This window comes from Scyliorhinus torazame, chromosome 6 (genome assembly GCF_047496885.1).
Source record: "Scyliorhinus torazame isolate Kashiwa2021f chromosome 6, sScyTor2.1, whole genome shotgun sequence".
Classification (NCBI taxonomy): Eukaryota; Metazoa; Chordata; class Chondrichthyes; order Carcharhiniformes; family Scyliorhinidae; genus Scyliorhinus; species Scyliorhinus torazame.
In genome coordinates this window covers 213106673-213125958 of record NC_092712.1, presented here as the reverse complement: position 1 = coordinate 213125958, position 19286 = coordinate 213106673, and the positions used below count along the sequence as shown (strand labels likewise).

The 19286-nt window shown below is 52.0% G+C and overlaps 1 protein-coding gene across 5 annotated transcripts in view; it reads right to left on the bottom strand.

Moving 5' to 3' along the window:
• LOC140425258 (secernin-1-like) overlaps positions 1–19286 on the bottom strand; it is a 159353-nt gene that overhangs the window by 41167 nt on the left and 98900 nt on the right. The gene's annotated exons all lie outside the window — the stretch shown is intronic.

The following is a 19286-nucleotide window of genomic DNA, read 5'->3' as shown; positions in this document are numbered from 1 at the left end:
CCAATTCACCTAACAAGCACATCTTTCGGGACTTGTGGTAGGAAACCGGAGCACCCGGAGGAAACCCACGGAGACACAGGGAGAATGTGCAGACTCTGCACAGACAGTGACCCAAGCTGGAATCAAACTTGGGACCCAGCCGCTGCGAAGCAACAGTGCTAACCACTGTGCCACCATAAAGAGACATTATAAAATAACCTGTGAATCAATATCAGGTTCTTTTTCTTAGATAACTGTGTATTACTATATCCACCAGGAAAGGAATTGTTTCTGGTTATAATTCAAATGCATTCAATGTAGCTCATGCCAGGAAGAATAAGGGAATTAAATAACAAAGGGTGAAGTAATGTGAGTCACATCATTCTCTTCTTCACTGACATGCTGTTTCAGTGACAGCCAGCAGGCCTGTTGGCATGGTTCTTCTCGATGGTTTTGCTTCAGATAAGAGTTGGTAAAAGTAGTGGGTATGTCAGAGACAGGTGTGGGTTGGAGGTTAAGCAGGTTCACCTTGCTGCTGCCACAGTGGCTTTTGAAGGAATTTCTATGTTTTTCTTACAGATAACACAATCCTCTTTTTCATGTTTAATTACCCATATACTTGTCAATAAATATTTCATGATTGCTTCCTCCAAATATTCACGAGACAATACGCAAGTCATATGCCACCTTAAATAATGTTAATTAAAGGAGGATTAATGACCGTAATATAAATGAACTGGAAATAATATTCAGGGGAAAGAAAAGTGCTCAGAAATGTTCACAGGGATAGTATTTTGGTAGAGTACAAAGAAAGGGAATAAAGCAAATTAGTTGAGCATAAAGGAGCTAATCAGAAATGGGAAGGTCCCAGTATCTAGGAAATGACACTTCATGGATGTACAACGGAAAAATTCCAGCCCTCGAGGCATTGTAGAGAGATTTTTTTTTAAATGACCAATTTTATTAAAGACTGAAATAGGGGAAAATATCAGAAACTTTGAACCTTCCAGCCTTTAAAAGGTGACCAACAGGATAGTCAGAGTTATGTAGGAGATTAAAATGCATTTACCCCAGATCCAATGTTGTATTGTCAGCATACCAATTGTGTTGCCTCCCTAAAGTAAAGTCGCCATAGTCCCAAATGACCATAGACTGCTATCCCCTTTTGAGAGGAAGAGCTGACTGGGGGTGATTTAACCTGAGGATCCACACCTCAGGCAAGGGGCAAGGTTGAGAAGGCTGGGCCTTCATGAATAACCTCAGCCAGTACGGGAATTGAACCCGTGCTGTTGGCCTTGCAAGCCAGCCGTCCAGCCACCTGAGCTAGACCAGCCTGCCAATTATAATGCAGTCAACCTCACTGTTCATTGAGGACCACTGCATCAGCAGTGGACCCCATATTATACATACTAGCTCTACTTTAAGTTAGCCTGTACTGCTTAAAAGCTACCACGCCCCGCACTTCTACATTGACGGGTCTTGTGGCCTCTTAATGTGCTGACATGTAATTTTGTGCAACAAAGTGCAATGGCTGAATATCGAAGATAGTGTGTGCCAAGATTTTGGATAATGTACTGGGGGTCTTGGTGCAGGAAGTGGAAAGGGAGAGAGATGTATTGTATTGTGGTAAGGAAGCCCGGACAAATGATAACGCAATGGGAACTGATAGCTACAGAGGTGAATGACATAAATCGATCTGCAGAGTTTGGACGCCATGCAGAAAGAAGTTCAGTACACTCACAACTGGACACAAGTCAGTGAATGCATTATCAAATATCATATTCTCACAACTACAACATTAGCCTGAGCCACTGCTCAATGTACCACACTGCGACTCCTGCACCGACTTTACACCATCTTTATCAATCAAGACTGGTACCCAACATTCATAGCTTCACCTCACTCCGGCACATTTTATCAATTCTACATGACACCACCCACATCACACAGCTTGCAAACATCACCAGTTATTCAACCATGCCAGCCACATCATCTAAACATATTGCACAACATTCTCTCACAGGAGATGGTGGCAAAGAACCAGAGACAGCAATAAGTAACTGGAGGGAGCATACCAGTATGCCCCAACCCACATGTAGACAACAGGATTGGTCTTTACTGGAATGTCCACTGTTGAGGCAGTGATCAGTGGTGAGGTTGAAAACAACGGGATGATGGTATTCTCATATCTAACCCAACTTCTCACATCCCACTTTCCCCTCATTGCTAAACTCTTCTGACACAAGTGCAGCAGATGGTGTAAACATGTACATTTTTACTCCCCCTCAACACAATCGTCCTCTTGTCCCTCCCCTTTCAGATATCCAAGAGCTGCAATCTGGAGGAAGACCAGTACCGATGAAGATTCTCTGGCACTTACGTTCACACTCTCTGCCACCCACTCAGGTACTGGCATTCTGCATAGTGGATAACATAGCAGCCGAGTACCTCAGAGAGCTCAGATGAATACTTTGATGGAGCAGGCTACAGAAATAAAATGGGTGTACACAACAAAATACTTGGTGCACTGGGATGCCTGCCAGAAAGTCTGCATTCAATGCTGGAAACATGGCCAATAGAGCACCAACTTTGAACAGGGCTTTGCAGAGTTTGGAGTTCATTCTTTGCAACTTGGAACTGGTTACCAAATCGCCAAGCTTGTGGATTCACTCATGTTGCAGCATCTGACGGTTGATGTCTCCGCTTTGATTGCAGCACAAGCAGTTTTCATCAAAAATCTGGGCCCTGCAGGTATCATGCAGTCTTTTTAAAAAAAAATATTTATTAAAGTTTTTTAACACAATTTTTCTCCCTTACAAACAATAACCCCCCCCCCCCTCGTAACAAAAAAAAAAAGGAGAAATTGCGCAGAGGAAGATATATACATGGCAAAATGATATATTTACACAGCTTTGTACACTGGCCCTCACCCGTACGTGCCAGACTCCCCAACCCTTCATGTTATCTCTTGCTCATCTACCCTCCCAGGCAGTCCCCCCTCCACCCCCCCTACCCCCGCCCCCCCTCCCAGGACATCCCCTCCACCCCCCCCCAAGGTTGCTGCTGCTGCTGACCGACCTTCCTCTAACGCACCGCGAGATAGTCTAGGAACGGTTGCCACCGCCTGGAGAACCCCTGCGCAGACCCTCTCAAGGCAAACTTAATCCTCTCCAACTTTATGAACCCAGCCATGTCATTTATCCAGGCCTACAGGCTGGGGGGCTTTGCCTCCTTTCATATTAGCAAGATCCTTCGCCGGGCTACTAGGGACGCAAAGACCAGAATGCCGGCCTCTTTCGCCTCCTGCACTCCCGGTTCGTCCACTACTCCAAATATTGCTAGCCCCCAGCTTGGCTTGACCCGGACTTTCACCACCTGAGATATTGCTCCCGCCACTCCTCTCCAGAACCCCTCCATTGCCGGGTATGACCAAAACATATGGACATGGTTCGCCGGGCTCCCTGAGCACCTTCCACATCTGTCCTCTACCCCAAAGAACCTACTCAACCTCGCCCCCGTCAAGTGCGCTCTGTGGACCACCTTAAATTGTATCAGGCTGAGCCTGGCACACGAGGAGGAGGAATTAACCCTACCTAGGGCATCAGCCCACAGACCTTCCTCGATTTCCTCCCCCAGCTCCTCCTCCCATTTACCCTTCAACTCTTCTACCAGTGCTTCCCCCTCTTCTTTCAACTCCTGGTGTATTTCCGACACCTTGCCCTCCCCGACCCATACACCCGAGATCACCCTATCTTGAACGTCTTGTGCCGGGAGCAACGGCAATTCCCTCACCTGTCGCCTCACAAAAGCCCTCACCTGCATATATCTAAAGGCATTTCCCGGGGGTAACTCGAACTTCTCCTCCAGTGCCCCTAGGCTCGCAAACGTCCCGTCGATGAAGAGGTCCCCCATTCTTCCAATCCCCGCCCGATGCCAGCTCTGGAACCCCCCGTCCGTCTTCCCCAGGACAAACCAGTGGTTACCCCTGATCGGGGACAACACCGATGCTCCCATTGCACCCCGGTGCCGTCTCCACTGGCCCCAGATCCTTAGCCTTGCCGCCACCACCGGGCTCGTGGTATACTTTGTCGGCGAGAGCGGCAGTGGTGCCGTCACCAACGCCCCCAGGCTCGTTCCTTTACAGGACGCCATCTCCATCCTCTTCCATGCCGCCCCCTCACCCTCCATAACCCACTTGCGGATCATTGCCACATTTGCTGCCCAGTAGTAGCTCCCCAGGTTTGGCAGCGCCAACCATCCTCAGTCCCTACTGCGTTCCAGGAACCCTTTCCTTACTCTCGGGGTCTTATTCGCCCACACAAACCCCATAATACTCCTGCCTACTCTCTTAAAAAAGGCCTTAGTGATCACGATGGGAAGGTACTGAAACACAAACAGAAACCTCGGAAGGACCCCCATTTTGACCGACTGCACTTTACCCGCCAGCGAGAGCGGTAACATGTCCCATCTTTTGAAATCTTCCTCCATTTGCACCACCAACCTCGTCAGATTCAGTTTATGTAGGGTCCCCCAACACCTGGCTATCTGGATCCCCAGATACCGAAAGCTCCCCTCCGCCCTCCTCCGCGGTAGGTCCCCTATTCCTCTTTCTTGGTCCCCCGCCTGTAATACAAAGAGCTCACTCTTCCCTACATTGAGCTTATAGCCCGAAAACTCCCAAAACTCCCTTAGAGTCTGCATGACCTCCACCATCCCCTCCATTGGATCCGCCACGTACAGCAACAGGTCATCCGCATATAGCGACACGCGATGCTCTTCTCCCCCTCGGACCACCCCCCTCCATTTATTAGACTCCCTCAATGACATGGCCAATGGTTTGATCGCCAATGCGAACAACAGGGGGGACAGTCGAAAGTACTCCGACCTCCGCCGGTTTGTCACTGCACTCGCCATCGGGGCTCTGTAAAGGAGCTGAACCCAATTGATAAACCCTACCCCGAACCCAAACCTACGCAGCACCTCCCAGAGGTACTCCCACTCTACTTCGTCAATGGCCTTCTCCGCGTCTATAGCTGCCACTATCTCCGCCTCTCCCTCCTCCGATGGCATCATTATCACGTTTAAGAGCCGCCGCACATTGGTGTTTAGTTGCCTGCCCTTTACAAATCCCGTCTGGTCCTTGTGGATTACCCCTGGGACACAGTCCTCGATCCTCGTGGCCAGCACTTTTGCCAGCAACTTTGCATCCACATTGAGGAGCGAGATCGGCCTGTACGATTCACATTGCAGTGGGTCATTGTCCTGCTTTAGGATCAAAGAAATTGTCACTTCCGACATCGTCGGGGGCAGGGTCCCCTCCTCTCTTGCCTCATTAAAGGTCCTCACTAGTAGCGGGGCCAACAGGTCTGCGTACTTCTTGTAGAACACCACCGGGAATCCGTCCGGTCCCGGGGCCTTCCCCGCCTACATGTTCCCCAAACCCTTGCTCAGCTCCTCCAACCCAATTGGTGCCCCCAAACCAGCCACCTCTTGCTCCTCCACCCTCGGGAATCTCACCTGATCTAGGAATCGTCTCATCCCCTCTTCCCCCGCTGTGGGCTGGGATCTGTACAGCTCTTCATAAAAGGCCTTGAATACCTCGTTTATTTTCGTCGCACTCCGAACCGTGGCTCCCCTTCCATCCTTGACTCCCCCTATTTCCCTCGCTGCCATCCTCTTACGGAGCTGGTGTGCCAGCATCCGACTAGCCTTTTCCCCATACTTGTAGGTCACCCCCTGCGCTTTCCTCCACTGTGCCTCCGTCTTCCCTGTGGTCAACAGGTCAAACTCCATCTGGAGCCGTCATCTTTCCCCAAGTAATCTTTCCTCCGGGGCCTCTGCGTATCTCCTGTCCAATCGCAAAATCTCCCCCACTAACCTCTCCCTTTCCATACCCTCTGTCTCCTCCCTATGAGCCCTAATGGAAATTAGCTCTCCCCTGATCACCGCCTTCAACGCTTCCCATACCACCCCCACCCGCACCTCCCCGTTGTCGTTGGCCTCCAAGTACCTTTCGATACACCCCCTCACCTTCCCACACACCACCTCGTCCGCCAGCAGTCCCACATCCAGCCACCACAACGGGCGTTGGTCCCTCTCCTCTCCCAGCTCCAGTTCCACCCAGTGCGGGGCATGGTCCGAAACGGCTATAGCCGAATACTCCGTCCCCTCCACCCTCGGGATGAGCGCACTACCCAGAACAAAGAAATCTATCCGGGAGTAGGCTTTGTGTACATGGGAGAGGAAAGAAAATTCCCTGGCCTGCGGCCTTGCAAACCGCCATGGGTCCACTCCCCCCATCTGATCCATAAACCCCTGAAGTACGTTGGCTGCCGCCGGCCTCTTTCCAGTCCTTGATTTGGAGCGGTCCAGTGCTGGATCCAACACTGTATTGAAGTCCCCTCCCATTATCAGGCCTCCTATCTCCAGGTCTGGAATGCGCCCCAACATGCGCTTCATGAATCCTGCATCATCCCAGTTCGGGGCGTATACGTTTACCAACACCACCCACGTCCCTTGCAGCCTACCGCTCACCATTACATATCGCCCTCCATTGTCCGCTACAATAGTCTTGGCCTCAAATGACACCCGCTTTCCCACCAGTATTGCCACCCCTCTATTCTTCGCGTCCAGTCCTGAGTGGAATACCTGTCCTACCCATCCCTTTCTTAGCCTGACCTGGTCCGCCACATTCAGGTGGGTCGCTTGGAGCATAACCACGTCGGCCTTCAGTCCCTTTAAGTGCGCGAACACTCGAGCCCTCTTCACCAGTCCATTCAGGCCCCTCACATTCCACGTTATCAGCTGGATTGGAGGGGCTCTCAGCCCCCCCCATGCCCCGCCGACTAGCCATCTCCTTTTCTGGGCCAGTCCCGTGTCCACACCTCCCTCACCCTCCAGTCCCCCAGAGGGGGGACCCCCGTCCCGACCACCTCTTCTATGCCCATTCCCTTTCGGTCAGTGCAGCAGCAACCCTTCCCCCCCCCCATTCCCCCGCTAGACCCCTGTCTAGCTTTTTTGCTCCCCCCATGTCACTCCCGTAAGTCAGCTGACGCCTGCTGACCCCGGCTTCCCCGCCGTCCCATTGACCTCCCCGCGTGGGAGTCTCCCAATCCATATGCATTCCTTTGTTCCCTTTCCAAAGCCCGCTCCGCCCCCTCTGGCGCAGCTCCTGTCGCGGCCTTGTCTCTCTCCCCCAGCCCTTGTAACATTTCCTGCATGTGATTGACCCCCTATATACAACAACCATCACACATCAAACCCCAAAACATCCCCCCCACCCTCACAAACCCTCAGTTAGAGTCCAACTTTTTGGCTTGTACAAAGGTCCACGCCTCTTCAGGCGTTTCGAAGTAATAGTGTTGGCCCTTGTATGTGACCCACAGTCGCGCTGGCTGCAGCATTCCGAATTTCAGTTCTTTCCGGTACAACGCCGCTTTGGCCCGGTTGAAACCTCCGTGCTCCAGTCCGGGTATATTCGGATCTCTGCATTGTCCCACTTACTGCTCCGCTCCTTCTTGGCCCATCTCAGGACCCACTCTCTGTCCGTGAACCGGTGGAACCTCACCACCATCGCCCTTGGCAGCTCATTTGCCTGGGGCTTCTTCGCCAGCACCCGATGTGCCCCGTCCAACTCCAGCGGCCTCGAAGGGGCCTTCGTGTGCATCATCGCCTCGAGCATCGTGCTCGCGTATGCCCCGGCATCAGCCCCCTCCACTCCCTCAGGGAGACCCAGATTCTTTCTCCTCGACCTGTTCTCCAGGTCTTCGAGTCTTCCCGCCCACCTCTTGTGTAGCGCCTCGTTCTGCTCCACTCTCAGCGCCAGGCCCACGAGCTCGTCCTGACTGATTCTTTTCTGTACCTCCTGGATCTTAGCTTCGTGGGCCTTCTGGGTGATCCCGAGTCCTTCAATTGCCGAAAGCATAGGCGCCAACATCTTCTTGCGCATCTCCTCGCGCTGCTCCTTGAAGCAGCGCTTGATGAACTCCTGCAGCTCCCCTTTGTCCCTGGCCACCGCCATTTTGTTTTCTTCCCCTCGTTTCTCCCCTTGCTCCAGTGCCGCTCCTTTGGCCGTTACACTTCTGGTCCGTTTCATAGAAGTTGGAGGGGGACCTCTCTCTTCCCTTCCCCACTGGCTGCGTCAAATAACAAAAAAAAATTTTAAAGTTCCGTTGGGGCTCCTCTAACGAGCCCGAAAGTCCGTGGTAGCGGGAGCTGCCGAATCGTGTGGCTTAGCTCTGCATAGCCGCAATCGGAAGTCAAGAGGGAATCCTTTTGGCAGTGTTCGCTTCACCAGCCTGCCCCAAAAGGTCTATGGAAACTCCTGAAAAAGGTCTGGGAGTCCGTTCCAGACGGGAGCTGCCGAATGCGCGACCTACTCCTCCATGGCCGCCACCGGAAGCCTCGTCCCTGCTTCTTCAATGGCCTTGGTAGATCTTTTCACAGTTGTTCCCTCTGCTGCTAGAATTCACCTTTGATAGAGTCAAGTCAGATTGCAGCTTTAAGCTTGCCCTTCCCCCGCCTGCATGCTGGAAGAGGCCCTGTTTATCCTGTTTCAGCCAAATCTTTTACTGTTTCTGCCGGGTCTGGTAGCCAAAAGACATAACATTCCTGGGACACTGTCAGGGGAATGCTGCAGTCTTCTTCCCACACCGGGAAATGTCAAACTAATGCCGTGGGGGCCCTGAAAAAGAGCCCAAAAGTCAGTTCCAAGCGGGAGCTACCGAATATGCAACCTAGCTCTGCATAGCCGCACCCGGAAGTCAGTATCATGCAAAGTCAGCTTGCTGCCATGCAAACTCTGACGTTAGACATTACGGCTGTGAGCATTAGTATTGAAAGAGGTGTACGGATTTCACAACAATCCCTCTTCTGCCTGCCAGTCAGCCACCCAGATGCAACCATTCTCACCCAGATGGTGCAGTGGTCCTGGGCCTTCTAGACACAAGAGCTTTGGAGATAGTCATCCAGAACCATCTGCAGTCTTCCCCAGTTAAAGTCAGGATCCACCATCCAAGTCACAGTCACTGCGATAGCAACAAATAACAGCATTATGACAGTACAGGCACTAAGGGAATGCACAAGGGTGAATAATTAAAGCTGAATGAAATATGGAATAATTTAATTTTAAGAATCTGGTTGGGAATACATACTTTGCCTTGGCTTTTAATATTTACATTGTTGCCGAGCAGACAATATGATGGTGCGTGGCAAGGGGTAGGGTAAGAGTGAGGGACCATTGGTGAATGGGAAACTAGGGTTGTATTTACTGATTTGACCTTGAATGAATTCTTCAAGTTGAGCTTGAGCAGTAATCACCTGTCTAGGTTGCAGTCCAACTTTCTCTTCTCCTCAGGCTCTGCTTCACAACTGCTCATCTTGTAGGCAGGGGCAAAGTCCGTACTCTTCTGAAGGCAAGGTTGTGCAGAATTCAGCATACCACCACACAATCTTGAGACCCAAGCACTGCAGCACTCCTCTCAAATAGCCGAAACCACGCAGAATCATTGCTCAGCTGGCTAATAATTTGTTTTTTTATATTTCTTGTAGCAGCATGATTCATACTCTACATATATTCTGTGTATGTGTCTATGGGTTGTGAACTAGAATATGGGTCATGTTGTCAGTGCATAGCCCATGTTTCCCATTAGCCACTCTTTGTTTTGTTGTCTGTTTGCCACAACGGACTGTTGCCAGGACACTGGGCATTATCCTGCATAGCCACACTACCCCGCCCTGGGGGCACCACACTCCCCCGCCTCGGGGGGGGGGGGGGGGGGGCTACACTCCCCCGCCATATTGGGGGGGGGCACACTCTCCCGCCCACAGTCCCCCACCCCGGGGCCACACTCCATTGAGGTAATGGAATTCTTTTCAGTTTTGTTACATGACAGAGTTGATGTGGTTCTTGCAAAGCAGTGTGCTTTGTTGGCGTAGTGGCAAAGTCACTGTGCAAGTCATCCATCTGGGACACAGGTTCACATCCCACCATGGCAGCTGGTGCAATTTAAATTCAATGAATACATCAGGAGTTAAAAGCTATTTTCAGTTATAGCGACCATTAAACCATTGTTGATTATCATGAAAAACCCATCTGATTCACTAATGTCCTTTCGGGAAGGAAATCTGCCTACCTGTGACTGCAAACCCACCAAAATCTTAAATACTGACTGAAATGGTCTGACAAGGCGGTCAGTTGTATCAAACCACTACGAAGTCAATAAAAATGAAAGAGGACAAACCACCTGGCATTCACCGAGGCACCAGAAATGACAATGGCACACACTCTATGCTATCTCAAACCACTTTTATTCTTCCTCTCCCTCCCCTCGATGACTTGTAACCCATTACATTTCTACTGCACCCTCCTTCAGTTCTGAAGAAGTTATATTCAACTCAAAGGGGGGGGGGGGGGAATGGTGGCGGGCGGGTGAATTGAGGGGAGTCCCAAAACAGCTTTCACGCTGGCAGGATTTCCCCACTCGACTGTCCCAGCCCCCTGCCAATGACTTAAATGGGGGTGCTATCATAAAAAGTAAGGAACCCCGGACTTCCGGTGGCGGCTAAAAGGGAGGAAGTCGCACACTTGGTGGCTCCCGCTCTGGCCGGGCTTTTGTACCTTTTTCCCTGACTTTTTTGTGGCTTTAAGTTTTGGTTTTGAAAGTGTGGACACTTAGGTACTGGATCCACATGGAACGGAGAACCCCAAGGGACCGTAAAGGAATAAATAGAAAGATAAGCAAGGGCTGGGTAGAAGTGGCCGCTGAAGATAACATGGCCGATGTTCGGACCCCTGCTGCGAAGGCCCAGCCATCGATGGAGGAGCTGATGCAGGTCAGCCAAGAGGGCTTTGCCAGACAGAAACGAGACTGTCTCGACCCGATAAAGGAGTCGATCGATCGGCTGGAACGTAGGCTTGACGCCCAGGATCGGAGTATCCAGAAGTTGGAGAAAGCGCTGGCGGACCAGGAGGAGCATCAAACGGTGGTCGAGCTGGAGGTGGGGATGCTGAAGGATCAGCAGAAAAGGCTGTTAGAAAAGGTGGAAGATCTGGAGATCAGAGCGCGCCGGCAGAACTTAATTGTCGGTCTCCCTGAAGGGGCTGAGGGGGCTGATGCGGGCGCTTTTGTGGTAAATATGTTCCAGAAGCTTCTGGGGGAGGGGGCTTTTCCCCGACCGTTGGAGGTGGACAGGGCGTACAGGGCGATGGCAAGGAAGCCACGGCCGGGGGACCATCCAAGGGCGATGGTTGTTCTGTTCCACAGATTTTTAGATAAAGAGTGTGTCCTCCAGTGGGCCAAATGTGTGGTGTTGGGTGCTCTGATGCACAAATGGACCAACACAGTTGTATTTGGTACAACTCTATTTTATTTTAACTTTTATATACAGTTCGTTCTGGATACTCTGCACGTGGTGTCTCCCTGAGTATGTCGTGTAACAGGTCTGTCCTTGTCCTGGTCTCCAGCTAATACCCCCCACCAGGTGTCGTGTTTGTCCTTTTATACTGTCCCTGTCTTTGTCTGTGATTGGTTGTGGTGCTGTGTGTTCTGATTTGTCTGTTGGTGTGTCAATCATGATGTGCGTGTTTGAATAACATGACATCCCCCCTTTTTACAAAGATATGTGCCTACGTGGTTAGATATATAATCGTGTCGTGAGTGCATCTAAGAGTGTGTGTGTGTGTTGTGTACAGCATGTGCATACGACGTAACTATTTACATGGGGCGATGTCGGGTGCGTCACGCTAACGAGGTTGTACCATAACAAAACATGAATGCGAAAAAAAACTTTGAATAGTGGTCCGGTCAAACGATATCTGGAACAATAAACAACAACAGGTTATAATACAGTAATGTTTAACTTTTTAAACGTATGAACAGTGTTATAAGTCCAGTCTAATGGGTGTGCGACGAATTCGGGTTGACCGCCTCAAGGGTGGGTCAAGAACCACCGGCTGATGTGCAAGCCTGGCCATGGGTGGCGATGGAAGGGGTGTGATCTGCGGCAGCTCCACAAAGTCATCCTCGGAAGCCTGTTGAGGATCCGACGTGTGTGTACAGTGTGGCTGCGAGCGTGGAAGTCGGCGAAAGGCGCGCCGATTGCGGCGACGCATCAATCCATCCGCCCTGCATACCAGGAACGAGGTGGAGTCTTTTTTCTTTTTATGTTTGTGGTGGACGGCATCTTGTAGCCGATGGGTCATTGCCATTGAAGAGGCACCATCACTAATGTCATGCAAGGCGATGAATGTGCCATATGTTGAAGTCGGCCGAGACCATGCACGCTGGTTCCGGCCACATGCTGTGCTGGAAGGGCGACTCCGCAGAGGAACGTCGAAGCATGTCGCCTTGGAGAGAGAATTGTTGCTCGCATCAACGTCTGGCGATGGCGCAAATTGGTGTGTCCGTCTTGGACCGCCGGTGCTGGTCGCCACTGCCGACCCAGTGTGACTGCCACGCGATCCATTCCCTGTCGCCGTGGCATCCGCCGTCACCCTGAGCGTGCCATCACCGAGGCCGCGACACTGCCCGTCCGGAGCAAAGTCTGGCGTACGCGAATCAGAGTCGGCGCTTGGCTGCTCCCCATCTGGAGTCCGGTCTGCCTTCTGTCGATGCTCCCCGTCCGGAGTCCCAACAGGTTCACTGGAGGCAGCCGAGATTCCCTGAAGCTGCACTTCTGGAGTCGGAACATGCAGGAATGCACCAACCAGTGGAGAGGCTCGAGTCATCGAGGGTGGAAGCCGTGCGGCGCCACCGCAGTCATCAGTGGTCCCACCATGATCGTCGAGTGCCTCTGTACGCACTAGGCGAGGTCTGTCACCTTGCACCTTTTGCATGGGAAGTGGGATGCTGTCGTCACTCGTCTCACATCCTGTGGATAGATCCTCATTAGCAGCTTGCTGTTCACTAGGGTTGGGTAAATTGTCAGAGTTTTCATCTGGTGGTGCAAACCATGTCGGTGGACTGTCATTGTTTTGCCGTTGTCCTTCATTTGGGCTTTTCTTCTTTGGAATTTTAAATCTTCCCCCAGACATTGCAGAACCTTGGGCGAAATTCTCCCCCAACGGCGCGATGTCCGCCGACTGGCGCCAAAAACGGCGCCAATCAGATGGGCATTGCGCCGGCCCAAAGGTGCGGAATGCGCCGACATTGAGGGGCTAGGCCGACGCCGGAGGGATTTCCGCCCCGCCAGCTGGCGGGAATGGCGTTTGTTGCCCCGCCAGCTGGCGCGGAAATGCGGCGCATGCGCGGGAGCGTCAGCGGCCGCTGAAAGTTTCCCACGCATGAGCAGTGGGGAGAGTCTCTTCCGCCTCCGCCATGGTGGAGGCCGTGGCGGAGGCGTAAGGGAAAGAGTGCCCCCACGGCACAGGCCCGCCTGCGGATCGGTGGGCCCCGATCGCGGGCCAGGCCACCGTGGGGGCACCCCCTGGGGTCAGATCGCCCCGCGCCCCCCCCCCCCCCAGGACCCCGGAGCCTGCCCACGCCGCCTGGTCCCGCCGGTAAATACGAGGTTTGATTTACGCCGGCGGGACAGGCAATTTCTGGGCGGGACTTCGGCCCATCCGGGCCGGAGAATTGAGCGGGGGGTCCCGCCAACCGGCGCGGCCCGATTCCCGCCCCCGCCCAATCTCCGGTACCGGAGACTTCGGCAGGGGCAGGATTCACGGCGGCCAACGGCCATTCTCCGACCCGGCGGGGGGTCAGAGAATGACGCCTCTTGTTTATTACCCTCAAATTCTCCCATATGTATGGTCTCGAATGTAGGATCCAATGTTTCTTTCGACATTGTACTATTTTCCAAAGAACATTCCGTTTCACTTTTCTTCTCAGGTACCTCATATGTAACTTTGTCTAATGTACATGCCTTCATAGTCTCTGGGTCTGATTTTGCTGGGACTGGCATGGTCACAGTCTCTCTTTTACTGTTCTCACTTGCCCACATTATACTCCCCAGACATAACTGCTTAATCTCTGGGGTTAGTGTGGTACAATGGATAATCGGGTCGACCTTATCTGCATCTTCACCATTCGTGGAAAGCACACTTGGTTCACTTGAAACTGCTGCGGGTTTTAAGTTCTTTATCTGGCTACTCGATGTCGGTGTCCTCAGGATTCTTGCTCCAATGTTCTGCTCATTTATCAGTGGAGTGTGTATAGATTCAATGCAGTTAATGTTCCCCTCAAGGTTTGAAGAGTCATTACTGACTAACTGCTGGTCTCCGAAGTTGGGACTTTGCGGTGTTGTGTTGAAGGGAGACATTTGTCCCTGCTGTAGGTATGATTCAGGTTGTGTTATTTCCATTAACTGAGGATCAATGTATTGTCCATTTTTTTTTTTGTACTAAAACACTGGCAATTCTCAGTCTGCTCCTTGCAAGTTAAACATACAAGTAATTTCTTTAGCAAATCCTCAGCATCCTTCTGTGACCGTGCAGCATTATTAATCTCTGTTCGGCTATAATGATCCTGAAGGTCAGCGCATAAACCTTTTTCCTTCGGGCTTGGAAGAGGAGATTCCTTTGGCTTGTCTTCAGTTGGGCTTGAACAGTCATCAGCGCTGTGCCCTTCATTGTAGCATGAGAGATCGTCATGGTCATGCTGCTGTGCAGTGGAGCATGGTAGGCTGTCATAGCCTTCTTGCTGTTCACGTGAGCATGGCAGACTTGCATCGTCTGCCGCTGGTTGGTCAGGAGAGGTTGCTAGACCCTCATGGTCTTGTTCCTGCAAGGACGGCGCATATGAGTCAAGCGTTTCTTCTTTCGTGGAGGCTGTCCACGAGCTCTCTGTGGAGGCTTGTGACACTGGAGTCACTTCTTGTTCATGCAAGGACTGCGCTCTGGAGTCTTGCATGTCTTCTTTCATAGAGGCGGGAATGCTGAGCGGGACGTGGACCATGCTCTGTGTGGCAGCAGGCCGCTCTCTGTGGGCTTGCACCGCTCCCTGTCTGTTAATTTCCGGCTGCGGCATCATCCTGCACTGATGAGTTGGGACGTCATATCTGCTGGGTTGAAGATCTTCAAATCCGAAAAATGAATCCGCATCTGCGTCGGATTCAATGTGGGGGTCGCCAATGTGCAACACGAAAGGTTCGTCCGAGTCGTAGTCGTCTAGGACCATGGAGCTGTCATTGGGCTCGCGAGGTCCAGAAACAATGTAAAGATCGTTATCAAAGTATTCGAGGTCGGAATCATCGGCTTGTGCGTAGGTAACTGCTTGTTGCAGGGTTCTTCGGAGGTCAAATTCATCTCCTGGGTCAATTTGCGGCAATGTGCTGTCATTCCAGGTGAGGGAAGGTTGTTTTACAGCTTTAACAGATTTTTGTTTTTTTGATTTGGGACGTTTCCCTTTTAAATTGTATTTGGGGCGTTTTCCCTTTAAATTGGTGCGGTCTGGGGCCTCTGACATCCTGACGCTCGGTATGTAGCACGTAGGAAGCAACTGCGCATGCGCAGAACGCTGTTCCTTTACCGATGGCCGGTTTCTTGACTGCGCATGCGCAGCATCTCGCGCATGCGCAAATGAAACTTCCGGTTCTGCGCACTGCTCGCGCAACTGTGCTAGCATGATACCTTTAGCAAGATGGCCGCTGACCTCGACCCAGCCCTCTCTCAGGCCCGGGATTTCGGAATCTGGGAATTCGGCCTCCGGGATCCCGGCCACGAGGTGAGTACTGCCGCTTTTCTTACCTTTACTTGCCGATTGGAGTGCGTTTTCCTCACAGTACTTGGCGAATTTGTCCAGGACTGCCTGGTAATCGTACCTTTGCTGCCTCCTGAAGAACCTGAACCTTGTGAATATTTCTTTTGCCCTTGCACCGGCGATGGTGAGGAGAAATTCAATTTTTTCATTATCATCCAGGTCTTGGAGTTCAGCTGCCACCAGGAACAATTCAAACATTTGCCGGAATTGCCGCCAGTTTTCGCGGAGATCGCCGTGGCACTGGAGCGGCTGCGGAACAGGGAGCTCGTACATCTTGACTGGGTACTGCTGGTTGTCTCTGTACACTGAGGTATGCCGGCAGGTATCGATCCACTCCTGTACCATGTGGTGTTGGGTGCTCTGATGCACAGATGAACCAACACAGTTGTATTTGGTACAACTCCATTTTATTTTAACTTTTATATACAGTCGTTCTGGATACTCTGCACATGGTGTCTCCCTGAGTGTGTCGTGTAACAGGTCTGTCCTTGTCCTGGTCTCCAGCTAATACCCCCCACCAGGTGTCATGTTTGTCCTTTTATACTGTCCCTGTCTTTGTCTGTGATTGGTTGTGGTGTTGTGTGTTCTGATTTGTCTGTTGGTGTGTCTATCATGATGTGTGTGTTTGAATATCATGACAAAACGTACCAGGAGCTGCAAGTGGGACAATATCATATTGCGTGTCTATCAGGACCTGAGCGTGGAGGTGGCCAGAAGGAGGGCAGGCTTCAGGCAAGTGAAGGAGATCCTGTTTAAGAAGGTGAAATTCGGGCTCCTCTACCCGGCGCGCCTTTGGGTCACACATGAGGACCAGCATCACTATTTTGAGTCTCCCGAAGAGGCAATTTGCCTTTTTTCTGTTTTTGAAGTGTGGGTGAAGATGGGGGAGTAAAAGTTATTTGTTTTTTGTTGGGTTTTTCGGTGTTTTGATGGGGGTGGCTGGTGGGGGCTTTTTATTTTGTATTACTTTAATTTGCACTATTGAGGGGGTTCTTTGTGGGGTCTCTGTCTCTGTTTTGGGCTGTCTCCTATGGTAATTAGGAGATTGTTCGGTTTTGGTTTGATGAGGGAAGTGGTTTTGATGGGCGGGGGGGGGGGAGTAGGGAACAATAGGTGGGAGACATTTTGCCACCGGAGGCGAGGGTCACCAAGCTACCTGGGTGAGCTAGTCTACGGAAGCACAGTGGGAGGGGGGGGGTGTATTGATTCAATACAGGGCAGGAGTTGGGTTATAGGGTGATGTTGCTAGGGGAGGGGGGGGAGGGGGGAGTTACTCTGCTGATGAGCGAGGGACCTAGGTTCGGGGACAGAGAGGAGGTCGGGGGTGGGGGCTACCTGGAGGCGGGCAGATGGAGGTGTGGCACATGAGTGAGAGGCGGGCCCAGGAAAGGGGATGGCTGATCGGCAGGTTGGGGGGGGTGGTCGCGGTGCCCCCCAACCAGGCTGATCACCTGGAATGTTAAATGGTTGAATGGGCCTGTCAAGAGGGCCCGTGTGTTCGCGCACCTGAGAGCTCTGAAGGCGGATGTGGTGATGTTGCAAGAGACACACCTGAAAGTAGCGGATAAAGTTAGGCTGAGGAAGGGTTGGGTCAGTCAAGTCTTCCATTCGGGGCTGGATACCAGGACGAGAGGGGTGGCGATTTTAATTAATAAGCAGGTGCAATTCCAGGCGGGTAGTATAGTCTCGGACAGGGGGGACCGTTATGTCATGGTGAGTGGTAAGCTGGAGGGGAGGAAGGTGGTATTGGTTAACGTGTATGCGCCGAACTGGGACGATGTTGAATTCATTAAGAGGGTACTGGGGAAGATACTGGATCTGGACTCACACAAGCTGGTTATGGGAGGGGATTTTAATATAGTTATCGACCCTGGCCTGGACCGGTCGTGCTCGAAAACAGGAGGGTGCCAGAGATGGCAAAGGAGCTGATAGGGTTCATGGAGCAGATGGGAGGGGTCGACCCATGGAGGTTTAGGCAGCCGATGGTTAGGGAGTTCTCTTTCTACTCGCATGCACATAAAGTGTATTCCCGGATTGACTTTTTCATTTTGAGGAAGGATCTGCTGGCGGGGGTGGTGGACTTGGAGTACTCGGCCATCACTATCTCGGATCATGCCCCACACTGGGTGGAAATGCAGGTTAGTGAAGAGAGCTTCCAGCGCCCACAGTGGCGATTGGACGTGGGCTTGTTGGCGGACGAGGCGGTGTGCGAGAGAGTAAGGAAGTGCATACAGAACTACCTGCAGGTCAATGACACGGGGGAAGTCTCAGCAGCTGTGGTCTGGGAGGCGCTGAAGGCAGTGGTGAGAGGGGAGCTGATCTCAATCCGAGCTCATTGGGACAGGACGGACAGGGCAGAGACGGACCAATTGATCAAGGAGATCTTACGGATAGATAGGAGGTATGCGGTGACCCCGGGGGTGGAACAGTTAAGGGAATGCCGGAGGCTGCAGGCTGAGTTCGGGGTGCTGTCTATGGGCAAGGCAGTGGAGCAGCTTAGAAAGGCGAGGTGGACGTTGTATGAATATGGGGAGAAGGCCAGCAGAATGCTGGCACAGCAGTTGAGGAAGAGGGAGGCGGCCTGGGGAATTGATAAGGTGGTCGACGGAGATGGGAACCTGGTACGGGATTCGGCTTAATGTGGACGCTAAGCTGCTGGCCAAAGTGTTGGCCTCCAGGATTGAAGATTGTGTGCCGGAGGTGATTATGGAAGACCAAACCAGATTTGTCAAGAGTAGGCAGTTGGTGGCCAATATAAGAAGGCTGCTTAGTGTGATTATGATGCCCCCGGAGAGAAGGGAAGTTGAGGTAGTTGATGCCATGGATGCAGAGAAGGCGTTTGACCGGGTGGAGTGGGACTATCTATGGGAGGTGCTGGGACGGTTTGGGTTTGGTAGGGCCTTTATCGACTTGGTCAGGTTGTTGGGCCAGGCCCCTGAGGCTAGTGTAAGGACGAACAGGACGACCTCGGACTATTTTAAGCTGCACCGGGGGACAAGACAGGGATGTCCACTCTCCCCACTGCTGTTTGCGTTAGCCATAGAGCTGCTGGCAATTGCTCTGAGAGCTTCAAGGGGTTGGAAAGGGCTGGTTGGGGGGGAGGGGGTGGAGTGGGGGGTGGAGTATAGGGTATCGCTGTATGCGGATGACCTGCCCCTATATGTAGCAGATCCAGGGGCAGGGATGGGGGGTGATTATGGCGATTCTTGGGGAATTTGGCATGTTTTCGGGATACAAACTGAATATGATGAGGAGTGAGATGTTTGTAGTCCAGGCAAGAGGTCAGGAGGGTCGGCTGGGGGAGCTACCATTCAGGTTGGTGGGGGACAATTTTAGATATCTGGGGATACAAGTGGCGCGCGACTGGGGCCGGTTACACAAGTTGAACTTGTCCCAGTTGGTTGAGCAGATGAGGGGCGAGTTTCGGAGATGGGATGCGCTTCCACTGTCACTGGTGGGGAGGGTGCAGATGGTTAAGATGACGGTATTGCCGAGATCTTTATTTGTGTTCCAATGCCTCCCGATTTTCATCCCGCGGTCCTTTTTTAAGAGGACCAACAAAATCATTTTGGGCTTTGTTTGGGCGGGTAAGTCCCCGCGGGTGAAGAA